The 27,325-nt window shown below is 40.8% G+C and overlaps 1 pseudogene; it reads left to right on the top strand.

Moving 5' to 3' along the window:
* The first annotated feature begins 1,165 nt into the window (after positions 1-1,165).
* On the top strand, positions 1,166-26,347 carry LOC121449809 (annotated as a pseudogene).
* Positions 26,348-27,325: the final 978 nt, after the last annotated feature.

Genomic DNA, 27,325 nt, shown 5'->3' with positions numbered 1-27,325 from the left:
CTGAAGGTTGATCATAGGGAGATGTGGATGAATGAAGTTGCTAAGAATAAAAGGGGGGTCACTCTCTTCAGGGGATTATTCGTCAATCTAAAAATCATGATAACTACACTGTTTCTCTCTCAGTATCCATCCTTCCTCTGTGCTTATTCCCAAGATGAAACTGCACATGAACCTCACAGTCAGGTGTTCTGCTTGTCTCTTCCGCTCTGCATCCACTTTGAAGTATTAACATCTCTCTTGTTCAATACTCCTCGAGGACTGGAGAGACAATTGGTCCTCATAAGGATCCCATGCTGTCGTACAGTTGGACTGATTGAAGCCATGACGGAGATTTCATAAGCAGACTCACTGAGGGAAGATGACTACTCAGGCACCCAAATCGTGAAATGGAGAGTTAAGGTCTACGGATATTTCCTCCTGGATATTGGCATGATGAGGACCAATTGAGCAGAGGTGAATGGAGTCGGGAAATAACACCATCTTTGAAGAAATGACTAGAGAATCTGGAGCCTGTCCAAGCCATAACATTGGGGAAATGAGAGCCAGGCCCTTAGGAAGGGCAGTTCCCCTTCCTGTGGCGATCCTGAAGTGTGTAACCACTTGACGTGGAGCCCCGAGTCTCCAAAAATCACATCACGTGTTCCAGTCCATCTGACCAGGCACTGTGGCCCTCTCCACGCACACAGTTGCCGTCACCGAGAAACTATGCCATGACTTTCACCTTTGCGGTCCTGCTCTGCTTGGGTGAGATGAGAAGAGTGGGAGGAAACTGTGATCCCGAAGGGACTGTATAGCACAGCCCAAGACTTTCCCAGCAGAAAGGTCGAGGGGCACGGGAGGTTCTCTGGAGGGAAGATCTTTCTGAGAGGTCAGGGTGAAATCCTGAACAGGGAACTTTCTTCCAGGATTGAGTCTGAGACCCAGGAGCCCAGTGCTGGGAGGTAAGTGTGTCCACGACTTTCCTAAGACATTCCTCCTTCCTTACGCTAGGCAGTAAGAATAGAGAGCAGCAGATACGGGCTAATCTTTGGAAATGGGAATTGTGCAGGGCTGAGTGCTAGGATCTAATGCAGCATGTCCCAGGACACCTATCTACTGATTCTTTGTAGGAGTCTTACCAAAGCCGACCATCAAAGCTGAGCCAGGCTCTCTGGTCACTAGGGGAATGCAAGTGAACATCTCATGTATGGGGACTTCAGAGGCACAGAAGTACCTTCTTTTTATTAAGAAATTTAAAAATGTCCAACATAGACAATCCTCAACAATACGTGGGGAGAAAGCTGTATTCTCCATAAACTCGATTGGACAATATGATGGAGGCCAATATTACTGTTTCTATGTGACCACTTCTGGCTGGTCAGCACAGAGTGACAAGCTTGAGCTGGTAGTGACAGGTAAGAGGTACCTCCCCAGGCTCTATCTTCAGAAGGCCGGGACTGCTCTCAGGATGTCCCTTTCTTGCAGCCTAGCCTTGCTTGACAAGGTGGGCTTTGTGAGAATGTGAAAATTCTGTTTCTCTCCAAGGGATCTTTGAGAATAAACCCCGCCTATCAGTCCTGCCCAGATGTGTGGTGACCCCAGGAGAGAATGCGACCTTCAAGTGTTTCTCACAGGAGGAATATGACAGGTTCATTGTGATCAAGGAAGGAGAACAGAAGCACTCCATGATCATGGAGTCACAAAAGACATCGGCTGGGCAGTTCCAGGCCCTGTTCTTTGTGGGCCCTATGACTTCTAGCAGCAGTGGAACATTCAAATGTTATGGCTACTACAAGGCAAACCCACAGGTTTGGTCAGAACCCAGTGACCACCTGGAAATACAAGTCTTAGGTGAGTTAGTTCCACGATTGTCCCAATCATATTTGAAACGCTAATCTTTCTTTGAACCGTGCTGGGAGGATTTCTGAACCTTGAGGCAGAGTACCAGAGTGTGAGAGGCAGTTGCACCAACAAGGTAAACTGGGAGAGAGAAAATTTTGGGGATGAACTAGCTCCTTATTCACCTGCCTATGTTTCTTCCAGGGCTATCAAGAAAGCCAGTCCATATCCCAAACCATATCCTGGCCCCTTTAGAGACACTGATCATCCACTGTTGTCCTGATGCTGGCTGTGACAGACTTGTCCTGGACAATGAAGGGGGAAATAACCTCTCCCAGCATTGTGGCCTGCACAGCCAGACTGAGCTCTCTCAGACTAACTATACCCTGGCCCCTAAGAACAGCTTCTGTGAGTGCCAGTAAAGAGACTATGGTATACAGATGACCCCTCATCTGAGTGGTGGGTACCATAGACATCTGTTTGCAGGTTAGAAGCCCTAGAAACCAATTCAGGGACTCAGTCATTATAGGACCTTGTGAAAATCTAAGAAATGATAGACAGGATGAAAGGAAAAGGTCTCAGAAAGGAATAGACTCTGAGACAGGAGAAGGAGGGAGGAAAAAAAAACGACAGAAAGAGACCAGGTCCTTACAGACAACAGAACATGGTAGATTGCTCCTCTGTAGCAAGATCTCGCATCACACAATCCCTCTCAGAGCAGCCTGGTTCAACACAACTCCCAGGAGCAAATGCTGCCCTGGTGTGTTGGTTGATGAACAGAGGACGCTTTCATTCTGTACAAGAAGGGAGCAGTCCATCCACTCCTGCTCATTAGCTCCAGGAAGAATTCTCCATGAGTGATGTGACCTCAGCACTTGAGGGTATCTAGAGATGCTACAGTTGTCAATTTTTTTTTGTCATAACTGTTGTCACTCACTAATGCTCCTGTGGAACTCCTGGATTCAAGTGAAGTAAGCCAGAACTCTATGAGGTGAAAGTGTCACTTGGGATCCTGCTTTAGAAGAATTACTGACGGGGATCAAAATGAGAGACTCTAGTGGGTGGTTGGTTAGTCAGTGGGATATTCATCCTTGATGAGGGTGGAGGCCAATAGGAGGATCGATCAAGGAATACTCACTTACTTTCCCAGCTCCCCAATGAAATCTAGAAGGTTTCAGGTACTCAACAGGAGTTGTTACAGTCTTAGGGCAGTGAGTGACAACAGTTCCAGCCTCTCTCCAGGTCTTTACTGAAAGTTACCACTACACAACATTCTACATGACATTTCACATTGATCTTATATTTTCCACATTAACTATGATAAGAAAAGGGATAGAGAACAACCTATGTCAGAAGGATCTGCTTCCTACCTGACCTAGAGAGAGAGAAAAAAAGAGAAAGAGAAAGAGAGAGAGAGAGAGAGAGAGAGAGAGAGAGAGAGAGAGTAATAGGGATCTAGGGAGCATGTGATATTTGGCAATTCTTAGCCTGATTGATTTGCGTTACTGCAATAATCTCTAGGTACATCCATTTCTTTTTCCAGCTTCAAATACATGTCAGATACTGTATACAGTATACAAATCTATACATGTGCATATATGTATACATATATATTTACATGTCTTTATATTAACAATACTTCAGCCTATTACTATTAGCCAAGTAGTAGTTTTGGAAGTTTATTTTTTTCTTTGTAGATTCACAGCACTACACCTTACAGCATGCAAGCATGGATGGGTATTTTTGAGTCTTGGGTTTCTTTGTAGGTGTTTCTAATCATGTGATAAGAAGTTAATAGGGTATTAACAAATATAAAAAATAAAAAATAGAGAACTAGCTGTGATACAGACAAAAGAGGGGGATCTAGAATGTCCGTTCTATGTGCTATAGACTTCAATAGCCTCCAATGTGCAGATTTCACCTTGGGATCTTGGATACTCAATAGGAAAACCTATTTCATGGGATTATTTTGACATAATCTGGTCTGGTAGTTTGAGCAGAGGACTCAGAAAGTTTTCATTTATTCTGAACTGTGATTTTTCTGACTAATCTTTATCCCTTGGAATTCAGATTAAATTTTTATTCTAAACAGATTTCACAATATACTTTGACCTTAAAGAGCACAGTAAGGATGAGGATTTTTCATAAGAATACCAGAGGGATTCCTATATATCTGATTCAGCAAGAAAAAGACTCATCACAGACCTTCATGAACTTATATAATAAGAACAGCTGGCATTTACAGGAAATGGGAACATGGATCCCAAAGAAAACACTTGGGCCTGTTAAGCACTTCACAATTCTACATCTCTTCTTTCTTAGGATCAGCTATGAACATCAAACTATCAAAGGATGCATGCAAACCTAAAACAGGTAAATCAAAGTTCTAGTACTGGACACAGAAGGTCCAAGTCCTACCCAGGAAAGGCAGGTACCCCAGGTAGACAACTTGTTATTGGGGGGGAATTTTTATTTACCTAATGTCTGTGACTTCTTTACCCAAACCACAGCCTCAGACACCCAGGATCACACAGTGGAAAATCTCATCAGGATGGGACTGGCTGGCTTGGTCTTCATAATTCTTGGGACTCTGCTGTTTGAGCACTGGCGCAACAAGAGTTGGACCTATCATGAAGCTGGGAAGTAATCAGAAGAGATAGAAGTACATCTTTTAAGGTTCTAAGGTTTAAAAAATAAATATGATAATCCAAAATTTCTGTAATAAATCCCTTTCCTTTTATTGAGGAATTGTTCTGAGAAGGTCCAAGGAGAAAATGTGTTTTGGGATGCAGGGGAAGGTGTGGGTGTGGTGATGAGATCCTCTTTCACTAAAAGAATTTCTGTCCCTCCAACTACTGTGGGTATTTCCTGACTGATCCAACTCTATTTTGAATCTATCATATGAGGGAGCATCCTACCTCATCTGTCTGGGTCATGCCCTGACTTCAGAGCATCCTCTGCTTTTCATCCTTTTATGTGCCATTTTCTATTATTATAAATGACCACACTCAATATGGCAATAGCCTCTGTCTTTTGGGCTAGAAATACCTCAATTAAAAAATAATAAATAAAGTCATAGTCTAGACTGCAACATCACTCCATGCCTATGATGATCCAAATCTCACTATTTGAACTCTCAACCTTTAAATCACAAAATCAAAAGATGCCTGTCTGTTCCCTCAGTGGACCACTTATTCTATCACCATGAGAAGGTATTCCTGAACTTGTCATACTTTTTATCAGTCTGGAAGGCCTATGGATAGAGGAGACATCTCTTGGTCTTGATCTATCAAGTCTAGTCCTGAAGGTCTAGACCTGAAGCTCTGACAATGGCATGGGAGGTCAATGAAGAGGACTAATTGATCTTGATTCCCACATGTTGCCACTCACTCAAGGCGTTCTAGATTTTTACCCACTATGTACTCAACACTAGGTCCCAGGATGCCATGCACTATATTGCACTCGGGGGTAGTTGATGGGAAACACGAGCAGTACTCATTGTCCTTGCATCAGCAAACTGATATCCTGGCATTACCCATTGCCAGTGTTTTCCTATAGTCCAGAGGCTGTTGTTGAAGCTCCTGAACCTATGAGAGAAATGGTGGGAACAACAAAGGGAACCAGAAAGAGAAGGGCTGTCTGGATCAAGGTGTGATATTCAGTATTCTGGGAGCCCCAGATCTATCTCCTATAACTTAGATTAACCAACTATATGCTAGGATAGAAGGATGATAGTGCCATGAATCCAAGTTTTTGCAGCCCTGCCTTGTTCTTTGTTATGGAACTTAGACAGCAACCATTTATTGAGGTCTCTCTGTGTCATTAATTGAAAACATCCCGCACTGTCCTATAAGTAAATCTGATAGAAGCAATTTCTCAGGGGAGAGTCTCTCTTCCCAGATGGCACTAACTTGTGTACAGTTGCCAAAAACTAAGTGGCACACTCTTCTTAATCTCAGGAATTATAAACTAGAGTCCATGTACCTGAAATGTTCATCATGCTAACCTGGAAAGGAAAGTCATTGTCATTGTCTTTATATTATACTGATATTTTATATGGAATCAGTTGAATTTCCTCCACGGAGCATTGGTATCTGTGGCATTGAGACACACATAAAACGTCAGATTGAAGATTTGGGAAGGAGAGGACAGAGACTGAGGAAAGGGAATCTAAAAGGAATTAGATGCAGAGATGGCATGGGGAGGGGCTGTCCCTTACAGATGTTGAAGAATTCAGAAGAAAATAACAATTAAGGAAATACAAATCCAGGATGGAAGGAAGATCAGCGTCTCTCAGTGCATCACTTATAGCACTTACAGCGTTAGCACTCTCCCTAAACTTTCCCTGGTACTGGCTGTGTGGCAGTGAGGAGCGAGCCTCAGTTTTTCCTCCTTCTCTTCACATTCCGATATTAACTCCAGATTTCACTGACATGATTTACTCTGTGCTTCAGTCAAGTCAAGGTTCAGTCAAGACTCGATGCATCTATACTGTCACACCACCCACTTCTTTCAGAATTCAAGGTTTCTCACCCATCTCCTTGTCTTCCTTTCAACCCTCCAGATGCCATTCTAATAGTCTATTGTTGTCCATACCCAACTCCATGCTACAGGACTCTGCTTCCTGCATTATCCCGATGTTCACAGTCAACAGATAATCTCTTTCCCAACAAACCTGCATCTTCCTACAGCAAACTCATTCCAGGACACAAGCTACCTCTATCAAACAGACAGAAAGAGAGAGGGGAAGAAAGGAAGGAAAGTGCAGAATCAGTTCCTATCCTAAAACACCTATGTCTTTCACAGTTGCTTCACAGAGACAATAGAGAACAGAAGACATCTATGCACACCCTTCACTCTGATAAGCCTAGAGAAATAGTCATAAATTAACCCTCCCAACTGCATATACATTCATGAACTCAGTTCTATGCTGGAACAATTTGGAAACCCACATATACAATCACATATAGTGATGGGTGCATTGTTTAGGTTTGGATTACTGCCAGAAATTTATTGGTTTTCAATCAGTAAGACCTTCTTCCAGCATCACTCCATAATAGTAATCTACCTAAAGCAGCAACATAGTCATATATTCCTTTGCCTAGAGATCTCCTACTGTTTCGAGATGAAGGTTAACAGCACATTCATTGTGAAAGAGTGAGATGGGGTCACTACACCCTGTTAGAGTTTTACTTCTCAAAAAAGTTGCTGTTCCTCCTAAGTCTGTCTCATGCTCCATTGGGGGTGGGGGGGGGTCATTACCTGACCTTTCTTCAATACAGCCTCAACTCAGAACTCACTAAATTTTCAGTTTTAGGATTACTTAACTTCCCCTTTTCTTTCTTTCTTTTTTTTTTCTTTTTCGAGACAGGGTTTCTCTGTGGTTTTGGAGACTGTGCTGGAACTAGCTCTTGTAGACCAGGCTGGTCTCGAACTCACAGAGATCCGCCTGCCTCTGCCTCCCAAGTGCTGGAATTAATACCAAGCTTCATCTGACTTACCTATCATTTCTACCTTTGCATGTGTTGTCTTTCTCAGTTCAGGGAATGAACCAGTTGGTAAGACCAGTAATTTCCCTGCTTGGCACCAAGTGGATGTAACCTGGGCTCAGTGGACAGTGTTGCCTGTTGGACTGATAGAAGAAATGACTCTTGCATTAAAAAAAAAGTTTGAGAGAAAGGATTTGGCACCACATGAACTGCAGTCAGATGCTCAGCGGGTCTCCAATGCTTTGCCAGCTCTTTGCATGGCTGGCCTCCAACTTCCCTCCACAAAATGTTTAAGGCTAGAACAATAACCAGTTATACAACAAACTGAGTAGCCAGGAGGAGATTTGAGAGAGCAGGAGCAACCCTCACTCATGACATGACTGGCTTGTAAAGACAAAAGTTATGTCTGCAGCTGTTTACGGACAGAGAGAAATGAGACAGATATGTATTGGTTGTAGGAAGACCTTGCTACTGTCTGTAGTGTCAGTAAATGCCTGGTGTTTGTCTCAACCACAATACAGAATAAATAAAAGCCTGTGTACTGAAGGAGAGATTTTCCCTGCCTGAGCAAACAGTCCCATGATATGGAACAAATGTGAATACATTAAGCAGGAAGGACAGGAAACAGTGTGGAGGCATGAAGCAGAAATGTTACTTATGTTCATGCTTATTGTGAAAAAGAAGAAGCTGAGGCTTTTTAACAATAGGACCTATAGGTTTATTATCAGCACTTTTCTTCCCTTTTGCTGGGAGACTCTGAGCATACATTCCCTCAATTGCTATGGGGTTTTTAAGTTCCCTTAGATCAGGAAGGAGACACTTGGTTCAGAATGTGTTCTAATTGTGGGAGTGTCTGGACCACCTTGGCCTTCACCTGCTTCAGATTACATCGGAGTCTTGAACTGAGTTCTTGTACTCAGGACACCTTATTTTTCACATCAAATTACGTCAGTGCAATTTGCATTTGTTAGAAATGAACACTCGGTAGACTAACTACAGATTTTACCTGTCTCATCAGTCTTCCTAGACCAATCTCCCAGTCACATCTCCAGCTCTCGACAAGACCTGTTGCTATTCCTCACTCCCTGGCCCCATGTCAAGGGGACTAACAAAGCAAAGCCTGGTGAAACACCCAGCTTTCCTCTCATTTGCAATGCCATTGAATGCCACCAGCACATCTCTATTTGTAGGTGTTAGCTCCCAATGCCCAGAAACACAATTTACCTGTAACTCCCCACATGCATACCACTCAAGATCCCAGAAGGTTTTCCTACAATCAATATACAGCCACCAAATATAAGTCTCCTAGGAACCAGAGAGGAAATAGAAGCCAAGAAACAAAACACTGACCTAACAAAAACAAGAACAGATATCAGTACCTAGAAGTATAGTCTTGGCACAGAGCACACCAAGAGGTGAGTGATCAGCAACCCAGATGGTCACCACACTCTCTAGGCCCTTGGTACCAGAGCAAAACCTTAGGTCCCTACACCACCTGCCTCAGCTTCATTAGCCAGCCAGCAGGCAAGCTTCTTGCAGGCAGGCTTCTCCAACACCCCCCATTAATCAGACCTCGTAAGCTACAAGTCCCATTCTGCCCCCAAACCCACCCATTCCCCATGACCTCAGAGAAACTCTGTAGCACAGACTGTGACTTCACAGAGCAGACCAAGAGAGCAGGCCAAGAGAGACCTCAGAAGCTCCCTGAGACAAAGACAACAACTTCACAAAGCAGACAAAGAGCAGACACAGACAGCAACTACAAGGATTAGACCAAGAGGCAAAGACACTGCCAGCACCAATTGGACGAAGAGACTGGTAGGTACTCATTCAGCAACCTAAAAAGCAGCATGCTAACACCAGAACCCAGTGATAATAAAACAGGAAAACCTGATCATCTTAACACAGAGAAAGCAGAGTAAAATGACCTTAAATATAACTTTTTAAAGATGGTAGAGACTCTTAAAGAGGAGATAACAAAAACCCCTTAAAGAAATGGAGGAAAACACAAACAAAACATTGGAAGAAATCATTAAACCCCAAAGAAAACCAAGAAAACATGATCAGATAGATGAAGCAAACAGTTCAAATGGTTCAAGACTTGGAACCAAAAAGAAGCAGTAAAGAAAACAAAAACTGAGAGAATTTTGGAAATGGAAAATCTTGGTAAATGAGCAGGAGCTACAAACACATGCATAACCAACAAAATACAAGAGAGGGAAGAAAAAAATCAGGCATTGAGGATATGATACAAGATTCATGGGTCAAAGAAAATGTTAAATCCAACAAATTCTTAACACAAAACATCCAGAAAATCTGGCACACCATGAAAAGACCAAACCAAAAAATAATAGGCATAGGAGAAGGAGAAGAACTCCAGCTAAAAGGCACAGAAAATATATTCAACAAAACCATAGAAAAAAACTTTCCCAACCTAAAGAAGGATATACCTATTAAGGTACAAGAAGATTACTGAACACCAAATAGACTGGACCAAAAAAATTTCCCTTGCCATATAATCAAAACACAAAACATACAGAATAAAGAAAGAATATTAAGAGCTGCAAATGAAAAAGGTTAAGGAACATATAAAGGCAGACCTATCAGAATTAGACCTGACTTCTCAATGGAAACCATGAAAGCCTGAAGGTCCTGGACAGATGTGCTACAGACACTAAGAGACCATGGATGCAAGCCCAGACTACTATACCCAGCCAAGCTTTCAATCACCATCAATGGAAAAAGCAAGATATTCCTTGCAAAACCAGATTTAAACAATACCTGCCCACAAGTCTAGCCCTACATAAATTACTGGAAGGAAAACTCCAACCCAAGGAAGCTAACTGCACCAACAAAAACACAGACAACAGAATACCTCATACCAGCAAACCTTAAAGAAGGGAAACACACAAATATTATCACTGAAAAATAACAGAAATTAAAAATCACTGGTCATTAATATTTCTTAATATTAGTGTACTCAATTTAACTATAAAAAGACACAGGAAAAGAGAATTGGTACAAAAACAGGATGCATCCTTCTGCTATACACAAGAAACACATCTCAACCTCAAACACAGAATAAGGGGTTCGGAAAAGAAAAATGAACCTAAGAAACAAGCAGGGATAGCTATTCTAATATCTAACAAAATATATTTCAAACTAAAATTAATCAGAAGAGATGGAAAAGGACACATAACAGAAACAATCCATCAAGATGAAGTCTCAATCCTGAACATCTATGCCCCAAATACAAGAACAACCTCATATGTAAAGAAACATTACCAAAGGTTAACTCACATATCAAATCCTAAATAAATCACACATCAAACCACTGAAGAGAAGACTTGAATAGAAGACTTCAACACCCCACTCTCTCCAATGTACAGATCAGCCAGATAAAAACTTAACAGAGAAATAAGAGAATTAACAGATGTCATGACTCAAATGGACTTAACAGACATCTGTAGAATATTTCACCCAAACAAAAAGAATATACATTCTTTTCAGTACCTCATGGAACCTTCTCTAAAATTGACCACATAGTTGGTAACAGCAAACTTCAACAGACACAAAAACTGTTGCATGAGGAGGGTGGCCCTTTGTTCCCTCCCAGCTGCCTGGCTAGCTTACACCCAAAATAATCACACAGAAACTGTATTCATTTAAACACTGCCTGGCCCATTAGCTCTAATTTCTTATTGTCTAACTCTTACATATTAGTTTAACCCATCTCCATTAATGTGTATTGCTATGTGACTGGGGCTTACCCACAAGATTCTAACCAGCGTCCGTCTCAGGCAAGAGATCCATAGCGTCTGACACTCTGCCCTTCTTCCTAGCATTCAGTTCTGTCTACTCTGCCTTCCTAAATTCTGTCCTATCAACTAGGCAAAGGCAGTTTCTTTATTTATTATACTATGAAAGCAACACACAAACAGAAGGAACTCCTACATAAAAAACATCGGAATAACCCCTGTATCTTATTGAATCACCATGGTTTAAAGTTAGACTTTAACACTAACTGTGGAAAGCCTACAAACTCATAGAAATTGAACAGTGCTCAACTGAATCATCCCTGGGTCAAGGAAGAAATAAAGGAAAAAATTAAAGACTTCCTAGAATTCAGCAAAAATGAAGTACCCAAACCTATGGGACACTATGAAAGCAGTGCTAAGAAGAAAGTTCAGAGCACTAAGTACCTACATAAAGAAAGTGGAGAAATCTCACACTAGTGACTTATCAGCACACCTGAAAGCTCTAAAACAAAAGAAACAGACTCACCCAGGAGCAGAAGACAGAAAATAATAAAATTGAGGGCTGAAATCAATAAAATAGAAACAAAAAATACAAACAATCAATGAAACAAAGAGCTCATTCTTTGAGAAAATCAACAAAATAGACAAACCTTTATTGAAACTAATCTAAAAACAGAGAGAGACTATCCAAATTAGCATAATCAGAAATAAAAAGGGAACATAACAACAGACACTGAGGAAATACAGAGAGTCAATGGGTCATATTACAAAAACCTGTACTCCACAAAATTGGAAAATGTAAAAGAAATGGACAGTTCTGCGGACAGGTACCACATACCAAAATTAAATCAAGACCAGGTGAACAGTTTAAATAGATTTATAACATGTAAGGAAATAGAAGCAGTCATCAAAAACCTTTCAACAAAAAATGTCAAGGGCCTAATGGTTTAAGCACAGAATTTTACCAGTCTTGGACAAACCAGGAATATAAGAGATATGCCTAAACACAATAAAAGAAATATGCAGGAAGTTGATTGCTAACATCAAATTAATTGGAAAGAAACTCATAGCAATTCCACTAAAATAGGAACAAGACAAGGTTGTCCACTCTTTCCATATCTATTCCATATAGTACTTGAAGCTCTAGCTAGAACAATAGGACAAGTAAAGGAAATCAAGGCATGCAAATTGGAAAAGAAGAAGTCAAAGTATCATTATTTCCAGATGATATGATAGTATACAAAAGCAACCACAGAAACTCTATCAGGTAGCTTCTATGGCCAATAAACCCCTTTAGTTAAGTGGCTGGATACAAGATCAACTTTAAAAAAATCTGTATTCCTCCTATGTTCAAATGGTAAAGGGGCTGAGAAATAAATTATGGATTAATATCCCTTACAATTGTCTCAAATAATAAAAATATACCTTGGAGTAACTCTAATCACGTAAGTCACCTATATGACAATAACTTCAAATTTTGAAGAAATAAATTGGAGAAGATATCAGAAGATGGAAATATCTCCCATGTTCATAGAGCGGTAGGGTTAACATGTAAATGGACATTTTACCAAAAGCAATTTACAGATTCAGTGCAATTCCCATTAAAATCTTAACAAAATTCTTAAAAGAACTTGAAAGAAAAATACTCATCATCATATGGAAAAATCCCAGGGCAACAAAAACAATCCTGTACAAGTAAAAGAACCCCTAGAGGTATTAGCATCTCTGATTTTAAGCTCTACTACAGAGCTAAAGTAACAAAAACTGCAAACTATTAGCATGAGAACAGACAGGTGGAACAATAGAATTAAATCGAAGACCCAGATGTAAATCCACAACCCTATGGACACCCAATTTTCAAAAAAAAAATCCAAAATTATACAATGAAATAAAGAAATCACTTTAACAAATGTTCTGATCTAGCTGAATGTCAATATGTAGAAGAATGCAAATAAAGGCATATCTTTCACCATGCACAAAGCTGAAGATTAAGTGGATAAATAAATATAAATCCAAATACTTTGAGAGTAATAGAGGAGAAAGTTGGGAATAGCCTTGAGTGCATTGGCACAGTAAACAGCTTCCTGGACGGGACACCAAAACTCAGAAACTATGATCAACATTTAATAAATAGGACATTATTAAACTCAAGTTTCTCTAAGGTGAGTGAAAGACACTGTCAATAGGACAAAAAGGCAGTCTATGGGATGGAAAAATATCTTCACTAATCCCACATCCAACAGAGAGCTGATTTCCAAAATACATAAAAAACTCTAGAAACGAGACATCAAAAAAAATTATGAAACGAAAAAAATTACAGACATGGTTACAGAGATACATAATCCCAATCCCTGGGAGGCTGGGAGAGGAGAATTGTTTTTGTTTTCCTGCCAGCCTGGGCTACAGAGGGAGATGTATTTCAAAGGCCAGATGTGATGGTACATACCCCAAATCCTAGCACTTTAGGTTGTAGGCATGAGAATCCGCAGGTTGTCAAGGTCATCTTCAGTTATATAGCATATGAGTAAGAGGCCAGCCTGGAACATACTAGTCTCTGTTTAAAAATAAATCAATAGGTCAGGATTGGTGGATCATGTCTTTTATATCAGTTTTCAGACATACGATCAGCATAAATCTGTCACTCTGAGACCAGCCTGGTCTGCATAGTAAGTTCCAGGTCAGCCAAGGTTATATAGAGAAACCTGTCCCAAAAATAAATAAATGAGATAGGGGTAGTGCTTTGTCTCAGCAGGTAGAAGAACTTGCCACCAAGCCTGATATCTTAAGCTCAATCAGGAGGACACCAATAGAGGCAGGAGAAAACTGAGTCCCATTTCCAGGAGTTGTTCTTTGATCTCTGCCTAAGTCCTTGGTTTTTCTCCCCACACTCAATAAGTAAATAAAGCACCTAAAAATTTCCAAGAAAAACACAATTGACAACTGTGTATGGTGGTGTAGGCTTTTAATCCCAACAACTCTGACCTCATACTTGTCTTCCTAACTCTGCTCCTGGCATGTATAACAGTATATTCACTATGTTTTCTTAAGGAGTTATTTCCTTTTATCTATATGCATTTATGTGTATCTGTGTGAGTATATCCCATGCATATGTGGGTGCCGATAGAAGCCAGTGTGGACGCTGCTGGGAACTGAGCTCAGGTCCTCAGCAAGAACAGTGCAATTTCTTAATCACAGAACCATCTTTCCAACCTCCTCATAAGAATTTGAAAAGTGGTAACTGCAGAACACAATAAACAACTTTATACCAACATATTAAGGGCTGTACATAAAACCCTTTGTTGTTATTAAAAGTTATTTATACTTCTTAATAAATCCAAATCTGAGTGGCTTTTCATACATTGAACACAATGTCACTAGATAACTTCCCCTCTGGAAATTCTCATTCTAAATGCTTCCCTGGTGAATTTTTCCAAATGTTTGTGTATTTGAAATAAAGACTCAGTGATCACTAAGTAAAAAAGTAAGATAATTCAAGATCAGAAGAGAAAATAATCATTAACAAAATGTGACAAGGAAACACGAAATATTAGGAAGAAAGCTCTCTCTCATCACTCTAGATCTGATCCCTTTAAATTAATTAAAAATAAGGCTCAATAATAATTTTAATAGAATATTACCACCATACTAGTGGTTTTATTCTGTTTTCATCTTTTTTATTTTGGTTTCAAAGATAGTGAGTGCCTAAAATTTAAAAATTTTCAGGACCTAGACTCGCACATTCCTGATATCCCAGCTATCTTGGAAACTAAGACTAAGGATAGACAGTGCTAAATCCTACTCATCTACTGAGTGAATTAAAGACCATTCCATACAGCTTTGTCAGGAGCCAATTTCCTCCTAAAATCATTACAGGAACCATCACCCTGGGGAGTCACAGAGAACCCCACACCCATAATTGTGTTAGGAATCGTTCTATTGACAGAGCCTACCCCACACCCAAATTGGCTGTTAATGGAGAGCTATCTGTTAGCGGAACCCATCCCACATTCCAAACTATTTAGAGAACTAGGTGAGTCATCTCCTAGTTGTGACTTCCTGGCCTACGTGACCAGTGAGGACCATGTGACCAAGGTGAACCACCCGGCAAGAGCCCAGGTCCCTGTGCCCACCCCCCAACTCCTTACCTTATATAAACTGTACCCCATCTCTAATAAACGGAGGCTTTGACAGGAACCCCAGCTTAGTCTCCTTCTTGTCTCCTAGCCCATTATCTTCCAGATAGTGCCTCTCCGTGACCCTGGAATAACTGACTGCAGGGTGGGTTACAACCCCTAGATTGAGTAGCCCACCCAAAAGTGATTTACACAACTTAGTGAGATCCTATCCTAAAAATAAAAGTTAAAAGAAGATCAGGGATGTAGCTCAGTGGTAGAGCACTAACCTGGTATTCAGGACTCTAAATTCATCCTTGGTATGTTCCTTTCTGAGTCCTCTGTTTTTTCTTCTTTCTTTTTTGTTTATTTCATAGTTATATGTGCTGTAATTATAGATCTGCTGGCCTTCACTGTCTCCTGGGTATCCAAGTTCTTTCTGCATGGCGTATCTGCCTGTCTCCCACCCGCTGTGGCCCCTTGTGCGACTAGCCTCAGTTCACCTGCTCCATAAATCATATCATTGGTGCATGACTTGGCCAGGCTCTCTCCATGTTCCTTCCCACCCATGGGTGGTCAGGCTAAAGCACACAGGAATTTTGGACTCGAACTTGATACTCCACACAACACTGACTAAATGGTAAGGTCCCCTTCTCCAAGTCAGCGTTTGCTGACATTCATCTCTGGTAATTCCCCATGACTAAGGACTGGGATTTCATTTTTTATCTTGGACTGTTGTCCTTTGGGCTACTTGGAGTGGTGCTAGTCACCATCCTCTGTGCTGACTAGTCTTAGGATAGTTTGAACCAATCATTTGACCCTTGCTCTGTCTCAAAGACATTTGCGGATAGCTTAGCCTTTGGGTCTTGTCTTTTTCTTATCCTTGGCCATGGGAAGCAAACCTTCCAATACTATCCGTCCAATCTCCTCCCGGCATGTCTTTTTTTGGCCCTAAAACCTCAAAGCTTGATGCTTTCCTTATAGATTCCTAAGCTTATCTGCCTTTGCACTAAAAATGGCCTACATACCGCTTAAATAACAACCTAAATCGGCCATCTACCAGCAGACACCAACATGGCAGTTTTCTAATTTCTATCAGTGACCAGGCAGATGGAAAAGTTTCTATCCAGCCACGCTAAGCTCTCTCCAGCCAGCATCTCACACCTGTCTGCTTTTCCCTCTACTGGGCTGCCTCCCACTACTGCTGAGTCTGTCTGGTGCAGGTCCCACAGGAACCAGATACTGCCATGGGTCCTGCAGGAACTGAAAAAAACAGGTCGGATGGCGAGGATCCAGTACCAGCCCTCACTGCCCATGGCCGCTGTTGTTCTTAATTCCTGCGGGTTAGACGAGGGTTACGCTAGAAAAGACACAGACATGCGGCGGTACCACGTGGTACACTTTTTAATGGGAGGGGAAAACACACTAGGAAAAGTAAAAGGAAGGGACAAAGGGAAGGGACAAGAAAGGGAAGGGAAGGGAAGGGGCGAACTCGTGGCTTGTCCTTGCTTTTAAAGGAGGATGCAAAGGCTTCTGGGAAATGTGTCCCGCGCTTACATGTGCTGGAGTCCAGAGGGATGCTGGGAGTTGTAGTGTTGCAAGGGAACAACAGCCGCTGCCACTGGGTTGGCAATGCTGAGTCATTTTTCTGTCTACTTCATGTACAAAAGAATGTGTGAATGGTTTGGCCACATGGATGTGATTCTGATTTAAATGTATTTTCTACGAGTCCTCTATTTCTTGTTATTTGTATCTGTTTGAAATTCCTGCTGCAGCTCTGAAAAACATGTGATTTCTCCATGTAACACATGACTGCCATTGTCTCGACTAAGGGTAAAAAGGGTAGGTCAGATGACCACCACCATCTTGGCTAAAAACAGGCCATGTAACTTAGTCATCATCTTGGCTTCTTCTTGGCATTTACTTAGGTTTTTGTCTCTAAGTTCCTCTTCCTTACTCTGTTACATGTGTGTTTTTTGCAGTGGCATGCTTTACCCAACTCCTGTTTAACACATGTGTGTGTGCATGCATGTAACTTTTGATTTAACTTTTTGTGTAAACAGCTTTAACTCTGTGTGTGTATATTGCATGAAACTAAATTCAGCTGCATATATTTGTGAATGTATTTACTGTTAAAACTGTTTCAAGCAGTCCTAGTGAGCTCTGTTCATTGTATCATTCTAGACTAAGAAGACAATAAATCTCAAATATTTTAAATTGGTATGTACTTTTAAATCTGTTACAACATACTGTATATGAAATCCAACTCTGCTTTAAAATATACTGAGATTTTCTTCACTATTGTCGGTTTTACTGCTAAACTTCTATTGCAAACAATTTTTTCTTCTTTGTCTTTTACAAGTATAAATTTCACCTGTTAAGTTAAAAACCAGTACAGTCAAGCTTGGAACAGCTCTCCAGGCAGATCCTATACTGTAGCTGTAACTTATCTATAACCAATAAACAGCCCTCAAGTGTTCAGAGATCTGGGGAATGTGGCATTTAAATGTTTGTTTGCTAAAAGGCTTCTTGTGACAGAAAGAAGGGTTGGTTCTAGTAGCAGTACCCTATTTTCTCTGGGGAGAACGGAAGACAGATGGACACAGAACAATATTCATCTGCAACTTACTTCATCAGGTGAGGGTATTAACCACTGGGCAGGACTGCCTTTCATCTAAACTCGTGAAGATCTCCAGACAGAGGACAGAATCAACTGTAATGGGTGGCCTGGATGCTAAGAGAAGGGTAGGCTTATCTTCCCACAGATTCCTAACACATAGGAACATTCCTAACATTCTGGAGCCTGGCATTCCACACCTGACACTAGGATTTTAGTTGTCACCTATGGCTTCTGGGAGAAAGATTATCCCATGTGTAATATAATTGCACTCAAATTATTTTAGATACATATATACATTCATACATATATATGCAATATATACCACCGAATATTAATATATAGAATTTCATAGATGTACACAATGAAATATAATTATATCATATATTATCTTGATTTCCCCACTCCCAATTCTCAGAATATGAAATAGTACGTTTCCACAACACTTTTTGAAAAATCACTAGGAGTTTTAATCTTCCTGCTTCCATCCAACCCTCTTTATTTAACACCTCCGTTATTCACCTTTAAGATCTTTCTTTCATTCTTCTTCCCTGCATTTGAAAATTTCTAGTTACCTGAGCTTCTGAGGGTACTCTAAATGTACAAATCTACTGATTCAAAACTAGGTTCTATATATGAGAAAGCAAGGCAGTTTTGTCTTTCTGAGTATGGATACATAATTCAGTATATTTTTCCAGTTCCATCTATTTAACTACAAATGTCATAATTAAGCTATATATATAAATAATATATACATGTATATATGCATATATATTCATATATATAAACAGGTTTTCATTATTTATAAATTTATGAACATCTGGCCTGGGTTCAATTTTCTAGCTAATATGAATACACACAAAGGCTGTTGCCTAGGCAACCAGGTGCCTGGGCTCAGGTCCCGCCCGCAATCTGGCAGTCAGGTAGGCCATGAATTAGCATCTCTATAAGACATCCTCCAAATTACAAAAGGAAGGAAGCACCAAACATCTAAACTCTTAAGACATCAGCTTCAGTCAACATCTCTTCTCAGGTCATCTACATTCTAACAAAAGAAAGCTAGGAGCAGCACATCCTGGCTTTTGTTAAGGCAGAGACAGTTTGTCTGCAAAGCTACGTGATCAGCTCAGACCGAGCTAATAGCTTTTGTGTCATATCGAAATATGGGCCCACAATCCATTCTCTCTTATTAATTTTAATAAACCCTGTGCTTCTGCAACAGGACAGATAAGTCGTGCCTGTTTTGGGCAAAGTCCTCTTCATTTACCCAAATTTTCCTGTCATTGGAACAGGCATCTTTTATGCAAGCCCCTGTCTTAGGCATCTGGGGAGAAGAAGCTTTAAACCCGTCATTGACTGCCGACCTCTGTAAAGAGAAGAGATTAGTGGAGAGAAATATACTTTTTAGGCCCTGTGTATCAGCCATATCTTGTCAGGATGCATCATAATGCTTTATGTATAATTATGCTCCCAAAGACTATATTCTCCTATCTTAAAGGAGAGTGGAATCACCTGAGTTGAAAATGTTTCTTCTGCTGGTACAGAACATCATTCAGAGTTTACATTCTCAGCATGAGTATCAACTCTCAACATTCATCGTCACAACCTCTCTTTCAGCCAACTGTCAATCGCAGCAACTCACAATCGTGATTTTTCCACATTATCGGTCAATACCGATCTTTAAATTTTTAATACCATAATTACAAAGAGTGTAAAAGCCAAAGGGGATGGAGGATATCAAGAAAATAAGGCCCTCTAAATCGACATGAGCAAAGCTCATATGAAGTCAATGAAACCGAAGCAGCATGCACACGGCCTGCACGGATCTGCATCATGTCTTCTGCACTTATATTATGGATTCTACTTTAGTGTTTCTATGGGACTTCTGAGTGGTGGATAAATGGCTCTCTGATTCTTTTGCCTTCGATTGGGATCACTTCTTGCTGTTGTTGTTCAGTTCTGTCTGACTTTGAAATGAAAATTGTTTAATCTTTTATATACTACTTTGTGTATTTTATCTAATAAATGAATGAAAGAATGTAAATCTAGCCACTAGGGTAAAAGTTAGCAACAAAATCTACCATCATTTATACCTACTAAGGGGGAAAAAATCAGTTTTCTTCATCAGATTGAACCTGGGTGTATCAACTACACCAGGGTAGGTCTGATTTAAGAGATGACCAATGATTATTTTGTTATAGTTTGGTGAGTTTTTCTGTTATTGCTGTTGTTTAGGTGATACATATTTTTTTCTACATTTGGGGCTTTTATTATTTTATTGGCTTGTTGATTTGATTTTTGTCAAAGATCATAAAAGTGCATGGGTAGGGAGCAGAAGACAATCTGGAAATGCTTGGCAGAAGAAGGTCATGATCAAAATATATTTAAATAAGCATATTGTTTTAAACAAGAAAAAGTGTTTAGAAAAACAAAAAGACATCTTACTGCCACCTACTGAACATGTACTGTAATAAACATACAAACCCGAATTCTTTTTTTATTACATTTAAAAAAATACCAATCAAAATTTCTACTTCCTCCCCTCCTCCCATCCCCCCCCATACACACACCTCACCTCCTCCATTCCCAAGAGAGGGCAAGGAAGCTTGCCCTGTGTATGGTCCAAGGCCCTCCCTACTATATCTAGGCTGAGTAAGGTATACATCCAAAGAGAATAGGATCCCAAAAAGCCGGTACATGCAGTAGAGATAAATCCCAGTGCCACTGCCAGTGGCCCCTCAGTCTGCCCCAACCATACACTTGTCAACCACATTCAGAGTGACCAGTCTGGTCCTATGCTTGTTCCTTCCCAATGCAGCTGGAGTTGCTGAGCTGCATTAGCTCAGGAAAACTGCTTCGGTGGATGAACCCTTGTGGGTCTTTGTTCCATCTGTTGTTGGACACAGGTTCTATGGTGATATTTAAGATAATCATCAGTCTGACTACAGGGCAAGGCCAGGTAGGCCCCCCTCTCCTCTATTCCTTAGGGTCTTAGCTGGGGTCATCCTTGTGAATTCCTGGGAATTTTTCTAGATCCAGGTTTCTTGCTAAACCCATAATGGCTCCCTATATCAAGATATTTCTTTCCCTGCTCTCATATCTGTCCTTCCTCCATCTCGGCCTTCCCAATCCCTCAAATTTTCCTCAACCTCTCCTTCTCCTCAACCTCTCCACTTCCTTCTGCTCCTCGCCCCCACGTTCCCAATTCTGTCAGGTGATCATGCCTGTTTCCAATTTCAAGGTGGGTTTATATATGCTTTTCTTTGGGTTCACCTTATTACTTAGCTTCTCTAGGATCACAAACCACAGGCTCAATGTCCTTCATTTACAGCTAGTATCCACTTATGAGTGAGTACATACCATATTCATTTTTTTGGGGTCTGGGTTACCTCACTCAGGATAATGTTTTCTAATTCCATCTATTTGCATGCAAAATTCAAGATGTCATTGTTTTTCACTGCTGAGTACTCTATTGTGTACATGTACAACACTTTCTTTATCCATTCTTCAGTTGAGGGGCATCTAGGTTGTTTCCAGGTTCTGGCTGTTGTTCTTAATTCCTGCGGGTTAGACGAGGGTTACACGAGGAAAGACACAGACACGCGGCGGTCCCACGTGGTACACTTTTAATGGAGGAGGGGCAACAAACAGGTGGGGAGGGGCGTGCAAACACAGAAGGAAAAAGGGGCAAGAAGGGAAGGGAAGGGGCGAACTCGTGGCTTGTCCTTGCTTTTAACGGAGGATGCAAAGGCTTCTGGGAAATGTGTCCCGCGCTTGCGTGCGCTGGAGTCCAGAGGGATGCTGGGAGTTGTAGTGTTGCAAGAGAACAACATTTCACCCTTTTGGTTACACCTAAGGATATCAGGCTCCTAAAAGCTACAGCAGCCTCCTGTCAGATCTGCCAAAAGTCACACTCTCCCATTGTTACAGCAGCCTCCTGTCAGATCTGCCAAAAGTCAGATCCCAGGACCAAATATTCACTTAACCGTTTGTCTCCACAGCTCAAGATAATCCTTCATACACGGTGACCCAAACCGGACCCTGTTCTCTTAGCTTCCAAAGGACGCCGGATTCAGTTCCCTCTGCTACAGTCTAAGGAAAACAATGGTCCCGATCCGTCGCTGTGTTAACATACCCTCCCTTCTTTAAATTCATAAATAACCATCTAGCTGTCGTTACAGGTACCCCCATCAAATACGAAGTCAAGTGGTAAGCAGATTCTCCTCTACAAAGCTCTTTAACGTAACAGGCCAGCCGCTGACTGCAGCAGTGGCCCCTGAAATGTTAAGAGATGTATGGTTAGAATCTATTTCTTTTAAGACAGTTTCCTTAAGCTTCAAGATGCCAGCCCAATGGATCAAACACAGAAGGAAAAAGGGGCAAGAAGGGAAGGGAAGGGGGCGAACTCGTGGCTTGTCCTTGCTTTTAACGGAGGATGCAAAGGCTTCTGGGAAATGTGTCCTGCGATTGCGTGCGCTGGAGTCCAGAGGGATGTTGGGAGTTGTAGTGTTGCAAGAGAACAACACTGGCTATTACAAATAATGCTGCTATAAACATAGTTGAACAAATGGCTTTGTAGTATGATTGAGCATCTTTTGGGTATATGCCTAAGAGTGCTATTGCTGGATCCTGAGGTAGGTTGATTTCCAGTTTTCTGAGAAACCACCATACCGATTTCCCAAGTGGTTGTACAAGGTCGCATTTCCACCAGTAATGGATGAGTGTTCTCCTTACTCCACATACTCTCCAGAAAAAGCTATCATTAGTGTTCTTGATCTTAGCCATTCTGACAGGTGTATGATGGTATCTCAGAGTTCTTTTGATTTGCATTATCCTGGTAGCTAAGGAAATTGAACATTTCCTTAAGGATCTTTTGGCCATTTAAAATTCTTCTGTTGAGAATTTTCTGCTTAGTTCAGTACCCCATTTTTTAATTGGGTTATTTAGAATTTTAATGTCGAATTTCTTGAGTTCTTCATATATTTTGAAGATCAGTCCTTTGTCTGATGTGGAATTGGTGAAGATTTTTTCCCATTCAGTAGGCTGCCTTTTTGTCTTATTGACTGTGTCCTTTCATGATAAAGGTATTGGAGAGATTGGTGATACAAGGATCATATCTAAATATAATAAAAGCAATATTCAGCAAGCCGACAGCTAACATCAAATTACATGGAGAAAAACTCAAAGTGATTCCACTAAAATCAGGAACAAGTGGAGAACGCTGTCCACTCTCTTCATATCTCTTCAACATAGTTTTTGAGGTTTAAGCAGCAGCAATAAGAAAACAAAAAAAAAAATCAAGGGGATTCGAATTGGAAAGGAAGAAATCAAATTTTCATTATTTGCAGATGATATGATAGTTTACATAAATGACCCCAAAAACTCTACCAGAGAACTCCTATAGATGATAAATACCTTCAGCGATGTGGCAGGATACAAGATCAACTCCAAAAAATTAATCGTTCTCCTATATACAAATGATAAAGAAGCTCAGAGGGAAAACAGAGAAACATCACCTTTCATGATAGCCACAAATCACATAAAGTATCTTGGGGTAATACTAACAAAGGATGTGAAAGACCTATTTGAGAAGAACTTTAAGTCTTTGAAGAAAGAAATTGAAGAAGACACCAGAAAATGGAAAGATCTTTCATACTCTTAGATAAAAAGGATCAACATAATAAAAATGGCAATACTACCAAAAGCAATCTATAGATTCAATGCAATCCTCATCAAAATATCAACACAATTCTTCACAGACCTTGAAAGAACAATAATCAACTTCATATGGAAAAACAAAAAACCCTGGATAGCCAAAACAATCCTATACAATAAAGGAACTTCTGGAGGCATTTCCATCACTGATATCAAGCTTTATTACAGACCTACAGTAAGGAAAACAGCTTGGTATTGGAATCAAAACAGAGAGGTTGATCAATGGAATCGAATTGAAGATCCAGATATTAATCCACACACCTATGAACACCTGATTTTTGACAAAGAAGCTAAAAGTATACAATGGAAAAAAGAAAGCATCTTCAACAAATGGTGCTGGTTTAACTGGATGTCAACCTGTAGAAGAATGAAAATAGATCCATATCTATCGCCATGCACAAAACTCGAGTCCAAATGGATGTAAGACTTCAATATAAATTCGACCACACTGAGCCTGATAGAAGAGAAAGTGGGAAGTATTCTTCAATGCATTGGCACAGGAGACCACTTCCTAAATATAACACCAGTAGCACAGATACTAAGAGCAACAATAAATATATTGGACCTCCTGAAACAAACCCTAATTCTCAAATTAGTTTTCCTCAACTGGCAACATCCGCATAGACTTCCGGGTTTTTGTTTGTTTGTTTGCTTATTTGTTTGTTTGTTTTTTGAGACAAGATTTCTCTATGTTGCTTTGGAACCTGTCCTGAAACTCACTCTGTAGATAGGTTGGCCTCGAACTCACAGAGATTCACCTACCTCTGCCTCCCAAGGGTTGGGATTAAAGGCATGCGTCACCACCACCTGGCTAGGTTTAACACAGAATTCACAATATTAAAGGACCTAGGCCATGTTCCTTGTAAATCTGTCTCACCATGGACCTCTGTTGACAGTGTTTGTCTACTTCATTAACTTCACTTTCCCAGTGAGCACCCAGGATTTTAGGCTATCATAAATAAATCATGCTGTCAAGGTGACCAGATCCTCATCCTACATACTCAGACCTCATTCAGGGTAAAGAGGTATATGGAACAAGATGGAAGAAGACACAAATTCAACATAACAGTAATTATGAAGATACTCCATGATAGAGATCCTGATCAGGAATCTGAAATCCATGCCAACACAGAATACTTTTACTCTGTGTTTAGACTAAAAGAGATAATGGATCTACTTTATAAAGTGTTAGGAGCCAATTTCTCCTAAAATCATTACAGGAACCATCACCCTGGGGAGTCTGCAGAGAACCCTGCACCCCTAATTGTGTTAAGAATCGTTCTATTGACAGAGCCTACCCCACACCCAAATTGGCTGTTAGTTGAGAGCTATCTGTTAGCGGAATCCACCCCACATTCCAAACTATCTAGAGAACTAGGTGTGTCATCCTAGTTGTGACTTCCTGGCCTACGTGACCAGCAAGGACCAGTTGGTCATGTAGGCAGGAGGTTATCTTCGGTCAGGTCACTGTAGGCCAAGAAGTCACGAGTTGACACACCTAGCTCCCTAGATAGTTTGGAATGTGGGGTGGGTTCAGCTAACAGATAGCTCTCAACTAACAGCCAATTTGGGTGTGGGGTAGGCTCTGTCAATAGAACGATTCTTAACACAATTAGGGGTGCGGGGTTCTCTGCAGACTCCCCAGGGTGATGGTTCCTGTAATGATTTTAGGAGGAAATTGGCTCCTGACACTGAGTAGCGCTTGAAGCTTAAAAGAATCTAAGTGAGGAGGGACAAAACTTCATGGAGTTCACAGATAAAGAGGGATATGGTCATGATCTTGATCTCCACGAGTGCTACCTCAACTACATTAACCAGATGGCATCTGAGAAACTGGATTGCATCATATACTTGGTAAATTTGACAAGTTATTTGACATTCCTAAAGGAAGAAAGGCTGCAGAGAATAGGAAATACCTGGAGACGCTGTTGGAGTACATCCATTATTGCGCAGAAAGGGAGAAACCCCTTCGGGATATAAATTTGCTCTTTGGGAAGATTAAGACTGACCCTGAGAATTTTGGGATAATGGTACCTCTCAAGGATGGCTTAAAGAGACAAATAGTGTCTTGACCCATGCTAGAACCTATCTTGCCCTCTCTAAATTCTCCTTCTAGGGGGAGTAGTTGCTTTCCTGGGTCTGGAAAAGTTGAAATCTGCACCGGTAACTTTATGTATGAATTGCAGTGAGACCTTAGAAGAGCCAGTTCAGGCTAAGCAGCACCAATAAGAAGTCACTGGAGTCACTCTATACCACTCTTGAGAGCCAAAAGTCCCAAACCAAAGGGCACAAAAAAGACACTGAAAGGAACAAAGACACTGCTTTTCTGGAAGTTCAAATTATGGATACGTGGAGATTTGGGGGGAATAGTGACAGCTCATTCATGAAAATGTACAGCAAAAGTAAGCCGAGAAAGAAGAAGAGCAAGAAGAAAAAGAAGAAGCCACTGAGAACTGAAGAGAAGATGAAGACAAAGAAATCATTTACAACATCCCAAACCTGCCCTAGGCTGGAATGTCAAACCCATCCCCCACTGTCTATATAATCTTCATGGCCCGAATATCAATTACAACTCTGAGATTTGTGGAAACTACACCTACCAAGTTCCAAAGGCCTTCCAGGGGCACTTTGCTGAATAGTGTCATGCTCTAGGCATGAGGTGTGTGGGTAGCCCAAACATGGCTCTCTTTGCAAATATGACAAGGAGATCCTGTCTCCTTAGGGGCAAAGCTGAACCTGTAAAAGACTTCAGAAGAATGGCAGGCTGAGACGTAGGAAGAATATGAAGACTCCAGAGGATATCTTGTGAACAGGAAGCCATACTAGAATCTGAAATGACAAAACTCTAGTGGTTGGCTTACACAGGCTTCTCTGAGATTTCCTGTTTTCTATTTACCCCAACCAAAGACTCATAAAGACATTTTACTATGTAATCAGTCTAATGTTCATCTTGTAGAAACATGACATGTTGGCATATTTCAGAATTGAGATGTATTAAAAAGAACTGTGAGAAAATAAAACTAGCCTTTAGTCTGGAAAAAATAAAGACACATACACGGAGAGACACACACAGACACATATATTCTATAACAAAGTGTCTTACTCAATTCTAGGAAGAAGCATTGTATGCTCTCTAAATTTGCATCATAGTAGTAATGTATTAATGTTGTGTATGCAATTCATCTTCTCTTTTCTTGGGTTCTGAGGGAAGTTATTTTATCCTAATTTCCAAAGGAATTCATTGGCTCACTACTGACAGGAGAAGATACTCCGGGAAGGAAAGCAGTGACTTAGGAGAACCAACACTGACAAGTGAGACGACACTCAGTGGTCCCATAGGACCCCCAGGGGGAAATGCATCATTTTCTCAGGATTTCCCTGTTAGGAGCCAATAGTCACGAGTTGACACACCTAGATCTTTAGATAGTTTGGAATGTGGGATGGGTTCCGCTAACAGATAGCTCTCCATAAACAGCCAATTTGGGTGTGGGGTAGGCTCTGTCAATAGACCGATTCCTAACACAATTAGGGGTGTGGGGGTTCTCTGCAGACTCCCTAGGGTGATGGTTCCTGTAATGATTTTAGGAGGAAATTGGCTCCTAACATTTCCCAAACTGCCAAGGTAGACTGTAAGGACAAACATGGCCAGGCCTGGCGGTGGTGGCTCATGCCTTTAATCCCAGCACTCGGGAGGCAGAGGCAGGCGGATCTCTATGAGTTCGAGACCAGCCTGGTCTACAAGAGCTAGTTCCAGGACAGGCTCCAAAACCACAGAGAAACCCTGTCTCGAAAAAGAAAAAAAAAAAAAAAAAAAAA

This window comes from Microtus oregoni, unplaced genomic scaffold (genome assembly GCF_018167655.1).
Source record: "Microtus oregoni isolate MIOR12 unplaced genomic scaffold, Mior012 000006F_ref0000085, whole genome shotgun sequence".
NCBI lineage: Eukaryota > Metazoa > Chordata > Mammalia > Rodentia > Cricetidae > Microtus > Microtus oregoni.
Note: the sequence above shows the minus strand (reverse complement) of the source record. Positions and strands in the feature narration are given on the sequence as shown.